At 51.1% G+C, this 12,271-nt stretch overlaps 1 long non-coding RNA gene across 2 annotated transcripts; it reads left to right on the forward strand.

Moving 5' to 3' along the window:
* Window positions 1–103: 103 nt before the first annotated feature.
* LOC123777984 (uncharacterized) lies at window positions 104–7,814 on the forward strand. Of its 2 annotated transcripts, none has more exons than XR_015728189.1 (3): window positions 104–345; window positions 887–1,126; window positions 4,136–7,814. It is a non-coding gene; the product is annotated as an uncharacterized LOC123777984 (long non-coding RNA). The 2 variants fall into 2 exon arrangements; XR_006775765.2 differs by having other exon boundaries at window positions 7,477–7,814.
* The last annotated feature ends 4,457 nt before the right edge of the window (window positions 7,815–12,271 follow it).

A 12,271-nucleotide genomic window follows, 5' to 3' on the forward strand; every position in this document is an offset into this window, starting at 1 on the left:
GGGCTGTTTGGGGGAAGGACGCAGAATTCGGGAACTCTGAAGAAGGTGGATCTCGGCGGCGGCAGAGAGGGGAGGCTGGAGACTCGTCCTGAGATTTGTCCTTAGTTGTTCTGCAGGAATTTTTGGATCCAATCAGTGAACGTGCCCACGTTTGCGCAGGTATTTGTTGGTGTGCTGGGGTTTTCCGCAGGGGTGCACCCCTATGGACACCAAGTCCTGCAAGTACCCCTCCACCCCAGCCCAGAGGGCTCCCGCCGTCCTTCAGGGACAGAGGCAGAGGGACCAAGATCCAAGTCAGGCCGAACATCAAAGGAGTGGAGAGACAGAACAGGACAAAAGACAAAGGTGGGCAGGACAGGCCTCCCCCCCCACCCCCAGTCTACCCCCCAGGAACTCACGTCTCAGAGCCTGGGCCCTCCTCTGCCCACTCCGTCCTGAAGTTCAATTTTTGCTTTTCTGCGGGTCCCCCAGCTTGCCTTTCTCCCTCTATCTCTCTCCCTCTCTCTCTCTCTCTCCTCTGGTTCCCTCTGTTTCTTTTTTCCTGCCTTTCCGTGTCAGAATCTCTGCCTTCCTCCAGCTCTCTTCATCTCAATTTGTTCATCTCCTTCCTCCTTTTCCTTCAACCTCCCTCCTTTCTGCATGTCCCACCGGCTCCCATTTTGTTCTCTTTGCACCTCCAGCCCGGCTGGAGTGTTCCGTGTTCCACGGCTCCTTTCTCCCTCCCCCTCTCTGCATGGGGCCTGTCTCCTGCTCTCTTTCACCTCCCTGGGTCTCCCTATTTCACCTCTTTCCGTCCTCGTGTCCTGATCCTCACTCTCTCCTCCTCTCTGCCCCACTCCTGTCTCCCTGTGGACAGATCTCCTCCTTTCTCCCCTGCCTTTCCCAGATCCTAAATGCAGGGCCCTTTGCCTTCGGGCCTCTGCTGCTGGAACAGAACGTGCCCCGACGATACAGCAACTGGTAGGCGGTTTTGCAGACCTCCTCGGTCACCCCGCGCACCTTGCCACGCTGCAGCCCTGGGGACTGGCTTGGGACACACCACGAGGAGAGCAGGGAAAGTCAAGGACGGAGACACCGTGAGACTTAAAGATAGGGCTCACTTTGCCTCCTCCAGACCCAGCCGGAGGTAAGGCGGAGGGTACCTGGGCTGGCACGCTGGGGGCGGTGCTGGGGGAGTCCTTGGTGGCTGCGCGAGGTTGTTGACATCGGTGGGGCGGCTGTTCTCTGGCGCAGCACAAAGGAGGGCTTCTAAGCATCTCTCCAGGTTGTCTCCATAGCTGGGCTACCAGCCCTCTCCTGAAAGACTTAATTCCACAGTCCCAGCCTAGACCTGCCCAGAGAACAGCCAGTCTAGGCCACGCCCCCAGAGCTGAGGCCACGCCCCCGTCCTGTCCCTTTCGGGGAGCAGCGCCCTCCAGCCCCGTCCTGGTTGGGCACTTTTTGGAGTGCCGCTCTCAGAGTAGCTCCAGTTCATGGAGCTCCCTGCTTGTAGCACTGCCCTGAAGTGAGCACGCAGGAGCAAGGTCAGTTCTGAGTTCAGAATGACCGACTGGGCAGGAGGGGGATGGAGTAGAGGGGGACAATGGGGGCTGGAGGCCTGTAAAGCAGGCGGGGGGGGGGGGTGAGGGTCCAGGTGCTAATAGGCCTGACCTGGCTGGGCAAGGGGACAGAGGAGGGGACGGTCAGTGAGAGCCAGGAGGCAGGAGGCCCAGGCTTGGCGAAAAATGCTGGGCTCAAGTGGGCTTCAGGGAGGTGAAAGGCTGGGGTGCCCACCTGCGTGCTGTGGTGGTGGTGGGGGATATTGTGAGTGTAGACATCTTGAAGCTGCTCAGCCGAGAGACTAAGGCCAAAGTTCAAATCAATCTAGGTCATGTCTGCCCCTCTCTTCGCTCGCAGTCGCTCAGCAAACCCTGGGGGCTCCCTTTAGAGGTATCAGGAGTGGACCCCTTCGCCCTCCCTGCCTCCACCCTGGCCACCCCTATCCTCACTCCACACCAGACACCCTGCCTGTCCTCACCCCTGCTGTCTGACCCCACACAGACCCCTGAGGGCCCTGTGAACACCCAAGTCAGACCCCTTCCTGCTTCTGCTCAGCAGTGCGCAGGGCCCCGGGGTCCCTCAGAGGAGCGGCACTTACCTCCCTGTGGCCCCAGGTGAGGCCCCACAGGATGGGCCCCTTTCTTCCCTCTGGTGTTGCCTCCCGCCCTCTCCCCTTGCTCCCTGGGCTCCATCCACACTGGACTGGCTGACACCCTCACACACCCCAGGCCGCTTCCCCCCCCCCCCAGGGCCTCGGCACCTGCTCTTCCTCTGCTCTTCCCCCCCCTCCTGTCCCGCTGGGCTCCCCCTCTCCTGCTGCAGGTGTCCGCTCAGCCCCGCCTCCTCTCTGCCTTCTCCCTCATCACAGGGCTGTCCCCTGGCTCCGTGATGTCTCCTTCTGCCCCGCAGCACCAGCACCTCCTAACATGCACTGTCACTTCTGTGTGACGTTCACTGTTTCTGTCTGTGTCCCCTCATGGCGGGGGGGGCTGGCTCCGTGAGGGGGGCTGCTCTCTGTCTGGTCACTGCTGTCTTCCCAGGGGCTAGGTTGGTGTGGGGCATGCAGTAGGTGCTCGGTAAGTACGTGCTGCATGGAGGAAGGGGTGAATAGTGATGTGCAGGACTGAGGTGCGGGTGGTGTCTGGATGGGGGTGTGGGATAGGACAGGGGCGGAGGCACTGGGGGCGGGGCTATAGCTGGACAGCAGTGGGACCGATGCCTGGTGAACCCTTGCACCCCCGCCCTGAATCTGGGTCCCCTCCCCCAGCCCAGGTGGCCGAGGGGGAGAGGCTGGCTCGCCAAGCAGGTGTCTTTACTACCCTCCAAGTTCCTGGCACACAGCGTGAAGTCAGTCATCCTCTGTATGTGGTGTCAGGCACACATGTCATTAGACAGGAGTTTGAGGTCCATATAGGGGAGATCATTTGGCTTCCTGGCTATTGGCAATGGAGGGACCCAGCTGTGGGTGACATCATCTGGCTCCTCAGCCCCCACTCCTTGGGACCGAGAGGTGTTGGTCCCCAGCCTCCTCCTCCTTCAGAACCAGGTGTCCTGGATGCACTTGCTGGAGTAGCCCTGGCGTGTATTATTTGGGTCGATGATGTCCCAGCCCCCAAGGTGGCGTTGGTACAGTGCTGTATGGTGGAGGGGAGTGGCTGGGGAGGCCAGTGGACTTGGAGTGGACCCATAAGTTTCTTGAACATGTGTGTGTTGGGGGGGCTTCTCATGTGCCAGCCCTCCCTCCGGGACAATGATCCATGGCAGGGGGACACTGGGAAGGCCTGGTGGGGGCCATGGAGGAAGAGCTAGAGGGAGAGGGAGAGGGAGGGGGAGGGGAAGAGAAAGGGGGAGTGTTTGGGGAGGGGGGAGGAGGGTGGAGGAGGGGGGAGGGCAGAGAGAGGGTAGAGGGGAGAAGGAAGAGGGAGGAGAGGAATGGGGACTCCGCCCTTGGACTGGGGACCAGGCCACCCATATGGAGCCAAAGAGTAGGAGGGAAAGGAAGGGGGCAGAGACAGGTGTACCCCAGCAGTTCTCAGATGCGGGCAGTTTGGCATCCTCCCATCCCAGGAATGTTGACAATGTCTGCAGACATCTCACATAGGTTCTGCAAAGACACACAGAAGGAGGTGGATGTCTGGGTTCTCTGTGGTGATGGTGAGATGAAAGAGGGATGTGTGTCCACTCTGAGAGAGGGGACAGTGACCCATGGTAGATGCTGTCCATGGAGCAAGAAACAGAAGTTGGAAGCAGAGTGCACCAGACACACACAGCAAGGATGGGACTTCGAACAACCCAATTTGTTCTGGAGGCCGTGGGAAGCCCTAGAAAAATTGTGAGTAGAGGAACAGTAGGGTCAGCATTGTGTTGTAGGCAGACAGACTAAGGGAAGAGACTGGAGTCCCTGGAAGGTGACTTACTACGGGGGAGGGAGGTATGTTGGAGATGCCCCCAAACACCCTCAGATTCAATGATTTCCTAGAGGATTCCAGGAACTCAGAAAGGCTGTAATACTGTGATTTATATGGTTTATTCCAGTGACTGTTATCCTGTGTTTTATATGTTATACTGTGGTTTATATGGCTTATTACAATGACAGGATACACACCAAAATCAACAAAGGAATCAACGATCGAAATGTGGAGAAATCAGGGACCACCCTGCAGTGGAGTTGCATGAACAGCACGTGATTCTGCCGGCAACAATGTGTGACAAGTACAAAGTATTTCTAACTAGGGAAGCTCACCCAAGCCTTGGTGTCCAGAGTTTATAGGGGGGTCAGTATAATGGGCACAGAGTATCTGCATGACTGACCTTAACTACTCAGTCTCCCATCTCTCCAGAGGTCCAAGTGATGCAACATGGCCCAGGCCCAGGTGTACAAAAACAGTTGTTAACATAAATCACATTGGTAGCATAAACTATCCGGCATGGCTCAGAATGCCAGGTGTGTGAAGGGACACCTATTAGACAGAATATTCCAAGATGGTTCATATCACAGGTCCTATTTATTAAGCATCTGGTATGTGCCAAGCAGTGTGCTAGAACTTTGCAGGTTCTGATGACTATTTCATATTATCCCAAACCACACAGGTAGCAAACTGAATCCAGGGAGCCTGACTGTAGATCATATATTGTTTATTACATTATTATGGAAGAGTGAAGGTGGGGGAAGCCCAGAAAAAAAGAGATGAAGAGATGGAGACATGAACAGAAAGAAGAGGCATGAGGGAGGCATGGAGGGAAAGAGGGAGAATGAGATCATAAAGAGCAAGACATTTACAGGAGACACAGAGAGACAGAAACAAACATAGGGCAATGGCATGAAAATGTAGGGGAATATCTTTGTAAAGGAGGGACGAGGGAGGATCTTAGCCATGATGCCAAAGACACAAACTTAAGACAAAAATATTATGGATTTCATTGCCTTGAGATTAAAGGCTTCTGTTCACGGAAGAATGTGGTGGGTTAAATAAATAAGCAGACGGCAGAATGAAAGGAAAGAGTGATTTGGTGCCCAACAGATGAGAGATCAATATCTAGAATATACCAGACTCTCCTGCACATGGACAAGAAAGAGATGGCCTGTCCTATAGAGAAATGAGCAGCAGTATGAACAAGTGGTGTGCAGAGGGAAAATGAAAGAGCTAACAATCGTTTGCGAGATGCTCGAAATCACTTGTAAGATAAATGCAAGGTAAAACGGAGACATCCTCTCACACCTCACGGACTGCCAACATGAGAAGCTAAGTAACCCCAGGAGCTGATGGAGAGAAACTTCCATCCTCTGCTAGTGAGCCTACGGACCAGGATAGTCATGGTAGAGACTAACCCGGAGAACTAGTCGAGTATCCATATGCCCTAAGAGCCACAGGTTCTGATAGTGGGCAAATGCCCCAGAAAGATTCTCGCACAGTTTGACGAGGGAGCTGTAAAAGATGTCCACTCTACACTGTGGGGCTTGGGAGTAGGGACCTCAGCGGCATGGACACCTGCACTGGGGGGAGTGTGCAGGTAAGGGCAGAGGCAGCAGGAATGAACCCTCTTGTAAGGTCAAAATAGTCAATTAGAAACAGAGATACTGAAAACAGGGGCACCTGGGTGGCTCAGTCGTTAAGCGTCTGCCTTCGGCTCAGGGCGTGATCCCAGCATTCTGGGATCGAGCCCCGCATCAGGCTCCTCCACTGGGAACCTGCTTCTTCCTCTCCCACTCCCCCTGTTTGTGTTCCTTCCCTCACTGGCTGTCTCTCTCTGTGTCAATAAATAAATAAAATCTTAAAAAAAAAAGAGAGAGAGATACTGAAAACAGGAGATGGCAGGGGGTAGATCAGTGGCCTTAGGGACTGGCTCAGGGGTCTCTCCTTGTGTTTCCACTCTTGACCCCTCTCCGGGTTCCTTCACCTGGGTCTGGGATCAGAGCAGCGCCAGAGTTTAACTTAAAAATTACAGCACCTTGAGTGTGTCTGCTGGCCATGGGGACATACCCAATCCAAGATGCTCATCCATGCATCCTTGCCCCACCAAGGAGGCAGCAGGCAGGGGCTCACCTCAGAACAAGACTCAGGAGTCCAGAGATGGCCCCATGAACAGCCCTGTGGTGCATGTACTGGACTTGCTGTCTCTCAGGTCCTGTGCCTCCATCACCCTCTGGAGGTTTCCCTCCATCTCTGCCTCGAGGAATCTGTCGTCTGTGCATGTCCTCCTCTAACTCAGTCTCTCTGTCTTTCTGACTCCATGTCTGACTCTGTGTCTCTCAGTTTTCGAGTCCATCTCTCCCCGCTCCCTCCTGTACTTCTGGATGTGGAGCTGAATGGAGCCAGTGCCCAGCTCTGTCTCTCTGAAGTCACTGACTCTGTCTAACTTCTTCTCCTTCTCTTTCTCTCCCTCTCACACTCTGACTTGCTGTCCTCCTACATTCCATGTCTTTGGGCCATGATTTCAATGTCATACAATCCTCCCTGCCCAGTGACTTCCTGAAGGAAGGAGAATGGGGGGGGAGAAGGAGAGCTTGTGGAAACTGGGCTGAAAGTCCTCAGGGGAGTCCCCATCTTTCTAGCAGGTACTACATAACGACCACACACAGAATGCCCTGGGTCTGGTGCCTGGCTTCTGACCTTCCTATGTTAGAAATAACTGATGTGTTAGTTTTGTTTTACATTTATATTCCATTCTGCATCAGTTTTTTGTGAAAAGGTAAGATCTTAGTCTGGATTCTTTTTGTTGTTGTTGTTGCCTGTGGATGTCTAATGTTTCCATATTTGTTGAAAGGACTACGACTTTTAGCATTGAATTGCCATTGCTTCTTTGTCAAAAGTCTGCTGACTTTATTTGTGTGCATTTGTTTTGTTTTGTGACTATATTCCATTCTATCGATCTATTTTTTTTCACCAACACAACACTCTCTTGATAGTTGTAGCTTTATAGGAAGTCTTGACATGGTGTCAGTTCTCCAACTTTCTTCTTCTTTTCCTGATTTTGCTGGCTGTCCTGGCCTTTCCATATAAGGTTTAAAATCAGTTTGTCAATGTTCACAAATTAACTTTCTGGGATGTTGACTGGGATTTCATTGAATCTATAAATCAAGTTGGGAAAAACTGACGTCTCAAAATATCGAGTGTCCCTATCCATGAACATGGAATCTCTCTCCAGTTATTTAGATCTTCTCTGATTTCATTCATCGAGTTTGGTAGTTTCCTTATATAGATTTTCCACACGTTTTCTTAGATTAGTTTCTAAGATCTCATTTTTGTGAGTGCTAATGTAAATGGCATTGTGTTTTTAATTCCAAACTCCTACTGTTCATTGCTGTATATAAAAAGACAGTTGACTTCTAGATAGCATCCTTGCATCCTTGCAACTGAAAAATTAATAAAAGGCAATTTAAAATGAGTCTGGGGCCAGAAGGGGGAGCTCTGATGCTCTACCGTTTGTCCCTTGCAGACCCCAACAAGAAGAGACATACCTTGCATTTTCAATAGGAAGAAGCATATAGTTTACTAACCCAGCGGGAAAAGGAAGATTTTCTTCTTTCCAGGCAACAGCCCCACCAGTGAAGGACCGTCACAACTCAGCCAGTGAGAAGCCACTGCGCTCCAAACTCCCAGTTACTCCAGTGGACTTTTTGGTTAAAACAGCCCCTCCAACTCTTTCCTTTCCTCTATAAAAGAGCATCCCTACCAGGTGTTCTCTGGACTTGCCTATGGTTTTGCCATAGGTTGCCTGTCCCGAATGGCAATTCTCTGGTATTCCTGAATAAACCCGTGTCGCTGGTAAAATAACTTACAGTTTTATTTAGAGGGTTAACAGAATCTTGCTATAATTGCTTATTGATTCCATAAGGTTTGTCAATTTTTTCTGTGACTTTGTAGATAGACAATCATGTCATCAGGGAGCGAAGACCTTCTTAGTTTTTCCTTTCTTTCTTTTTTTTTTTTTAAGATTATTTATTTATTTATTTGACAGAGAGAGAGAGACAGCCAGCGAGAGAGGGAACACAAGCAGGGGGAGTGGGAGAGGAAGAAGCAGGCTCCTAGCGGAGGAGCCTGATGTGGGGCTCGATCCCAGAACGCCAGGATCACGCCCTGAGCCGAAGGCAGACGCTTAATGACTGCGCCACCCAGGTGCCCCTTAGTTTTTCCTTTCTAATTAAGTATACCTTTAATTTACTTTTTTTTGGTGGTGGCGTCTTATTGCATTAGCTAGCACTTCCAGTATAATGTTGAATAAGAGACATGAAAGAAAACACCCTTTCGTTGTTTGCAGCCACGGGGGGAAGAATCTAGTTTCTCACATTAACCAATGTGATCTGTGAGATTTTGTATCGGTTCTTTACGGAGTTGAGGGAGTCCCTTCTCTAGGTTTATGCTGCAGACGCATGTTTTGTACCTCAGTGGAGGAAAATGAGCTTAGAAATCCACAGTCTCATCAGAGGCAGCAGGAAATCTGCACAATCTCTGCTCAGGAGATATTATCTTTATTAATCTGAGCTATAAACAGATCTGCCCTGGAGGCATATTTATTTTTTGAATAGCAAATCTTTATGAGAGTGGAATGTTATTAGTTAGGACAAGAAACAGATTTTTTTTCTGAGCGGCATCTTTATTGTCCTGGACAGTAAACAAACTGCTCTGAGGGGAATTCTATCCCAACACTGGTTACAACACACCTTCCACCATTTTCTGCAGGAGGAACCTTGTTCCTCCTTCCACATACATCTTGTTGACCACAACCGTGTTTCCCCAGTCTGACCAGGCAGAATGTGGTCATTTGACCTGGATATGTAAATCCCGCCCTAATGCACATGTCCGTGTGTGTATGGCTCTGACCTTCGGAATATATCTGTGGACAGTTACAACTTGAACTTGTGCACACACACGCACAGGAATCTATAGCTAATGAGGTCAAGGAGGTGGGGGAAATTTCTGGAAAAACAGGCAGCAGTTGTAAAACCTAAAGAAAGAGCATTGCTTAAAAAAAACCAACGATGTCTGGGGGCGCCTGGGTGACTCAGTGGGTTAAGTGTGTCTGCCTTCGGCTCAGGTCATGATCCCAGGATCCTGGGATGGAGCCGTGCATTGGGCTCCTTGCTCAACGGGGAGCCTGCTTCTCCCTCTCCCTCTGCTGCTCCCCCTGCTTGTGCTTGTGCTCTCTTTCTCTGTCAAATAAATAAATAAAATCTTAAAAAAAAAAAAAGACTTCTGGAGAAGTTGCAGGAACAGCATATATGAATAATATGTACGTAGTGCAGGGCACAGGGAAGTGGTAACAGTACAGGAAAAGGCTCCTGTCCTGAGGGATTTTCCACTCACTTTCCCAGAGACTCGAGGTGGTGACAAGGTCCTGGAAGGTGAGGGGTGTCAGCTCCACTCCCAGCTCTGGCAAATGACCCTCCATGTGTGGACATTTAACTGTGTTGCTTTCCTCATCTCCAAACACGATGTGCTGCATGGGGCCACTGGCAAAGGCTGTGCCAGTGCAGGGCTTAGGGTCCCGAGGAGGCATGACTGGGGAGGTCAGGACAGCAGGATGCTGGATCTGGGGATGGCGAGGTCTGGGGGTTGGCTCCTGGATGTTGTGGGAGGTAGTCTGGGGACCTGAACTTCTAGTTTGGGGAATAGGATAAGGGACATTTGCCAACTCCCATACTACGTGGAAGGATGTATTGAAGTCATGGGGGTTGGCTCCTGGATGTTGTGAGAGGTAGTCTGGGGACCTGAACTTCTAGTTTGGGGAATAGGATAAGGGACATTTGCCAACTCCCATACTACGTGGAAGGATGTATTGAAGTCATGTGTGTGCCTCGGGACTGCAAAGAATCTGAGCGGCAGGGCATGACTGTGCTGTAGGGTGTTAAGAGCAGGTAAGTGGAACTTCAACATCCCATAGAGTTGAGAGAGCCCAGGTTGCTTGCTTACACTTTGGTCTTTTTGTCTACCCCACACTCAACTTGTACAGAGCCCTCTGCCTACACAGCTCCTATGGGTGTTCATGGTGAGTACAGGCTGCATAAACACAATGCCCCAGAGCAACTGTGGGCTGTTCCAGGCATCACGCAGCAAGTCCTGTGAGAAACAAGGTCATCGCCATGAGGTCGTTGTTGAAACTAGCCCCACCTGTGTGACTTCGCCCACCGCTGGCACTGCCCAGCGTGCTGCCCACACCTGCCCCCTTGTGGGTAGGGCTTGCATGGCAACTGGCTGAGCCCTGGTGTCTGACAAGGAGCCCAAGCCCCCAGGCAGCCATGGTGGAAAGGTGTATGAGCAAGGCTGGATGTCAGCTCTCCAGGAATCCTAGGCTCCAAGGATCCGTTGTGGAAGGGCCATTGTCCAGAAATTGGTTTGGTTTGAAATGAGTGAGTTGGAGTTGTTTGGGGTTGGGTTAGGACTGAGTTGGGTGGGTCAGGTGATATTTTAGTTGGGGTTGTGGACGAGGGTCAGGATGGGGATGGCATGCTGGATCCAGAAGGTCTCTCCACAGGGTGACTCGGGGGACCCCTGATCTGCATGTGGGTTTTCTGGCCCCTGACTGTATGCCTCAACTCCAGTTCTTATGATCTTAAAATGGGTTTATCTCTGCCCACCTTTTTTTTTTAAGATTTTATTTATTTATTTGACAGAGAGAGAGACAGCCAGCAAGAGAGGGAACACAAGCAGGGGGAGTGGGAGAGGAAGAAGCAGGCTCCTAGCGGAGGAGCCCGATGTGGGGCTCGATCCCAGAACGCCGGGATCACGCCCTGAGCCGAAGGCAGACGCCTAATGACTGCGCCACCCAGGCGCCCCCACTTTTTTTTTAAATTGCAGTATAGTTAACATGCTATGTTATTTTAGTTTCAGTTGTACAATGTCCACTTACTTATTTTATTTTTTAAAAGAGTATTTCATTATATTTTTTAAAGATTTTATTGATTCATTCGACAGCGAGAGAGCAAACACAAGCAGGGGGAGTGGGAGAGGAAGAAGCAGGCTCCCAGCGGAGGAGCCTGACGTGGGGCTCGATCCCAGAACGCCAGGATCACGCCCTGGGCCGAAGGCAGACGCCCAACAACTGAGCCACCCAGGCGCCCCCATTATTTTTTAAAAGTAAACTCTATCCCCAATGTGGAGCTCAAACTCACCTACCCTACCACCCTGGGATCAAGAGTCCTGTGCTCTACCAACTGTCCCAGGCAGGTGCCTTTCAATGCCCCAAGAGCTTCCTTGGTTACTCAGATAGGAAAGGAGGAGGATTTTCTATCAAGTTTTTAACACATATCTTGGATAAGATATGTGTTAAAAACACATAACACATAACCTGGACCATCATGAGTTGCTCTGATTTTTCAGAACAGCCTTGGTAATCAAAATGGTGGAAACCTAGAAAACCATTCTGTTTCTCCTCTGAGACCCTCAAAGATGAACCTTGAGATGCATGAATCTAGCTCCTGAGACCTACACAGTCCATTGCAAGAAGTACTGGATTTTGTGTGGGGATACCCGTGATTTGGGTGGTCAGATGAACCAGGATCCCTAGGCCTTCAAGTGCTTGGCTGCCTTTTCCATTCTGGTTCTGAGACCACCCCTAAGAGAATCCCAAGTCCCTCTGGTACCTCAGACCATGATTTCCATGCTCTTCAGACAGAAAGGGCCATCCCTCACCCCATCCCAGGATGACTCGCCCCTCTCCTGATTGCATTCCCACCATGACCACAACATTATTCCTGGATCTCCCACTCCCTCTTAGAATGCCAACAGCTCATAGGAGACCCTCATCCTTTCTGTCACTCTGTGACAGGGAAATATCCAATTCTCCCAACTCCCAGCTGAAAGCCTCCAGCCACAGTTCTGGGAGCCCCCACTCCCAAACACTCTAAATCCATCCAAGATGCTCATCTCAGCCCAACTAGAACTATTACCTAAATCAGTGATGTTTTACAACCTCAAAGCTCACCCCAGGCCTCAGAAGATTCTCCAGCATGGGACTCACTAAAACTTTCCTCTCTCAGGCTCTGCCCCTCTGGGACCCTTTTTCGGGGTTTCTGGAAGCTCCTAATACCCCAGAACACACAGCCTCTTTCCCCAGTGTGATTCCTCAAATCACCCGGCCCCCACACCACATATTACTGCAGACATTGCCCTCTTGTCTCCTGCCTGATCTTTGTGGTTGGCTCTACCCTCAACGTAGTCTCCCCACCCAGACCCTGCCACCAACCCACAACCCCAGGGATGGCTTCAGAATTCCAGAACCTTCCCATACCCCT

The sequence above is a fragment of the Ursus americanus genome, chromosome 21, assembly GCF_024610735.1.
Source record: "Ursus americanus isolate L20-20 chromosome 21, mUrsAme1.1.p, whole genome shotgun sequence".
Taxonomy (NCBI): Eukaryota; Metazoa; Chordata; class Mammalia; order Carnivora; family Ursidae; genus Ursus; species Ursus americanus.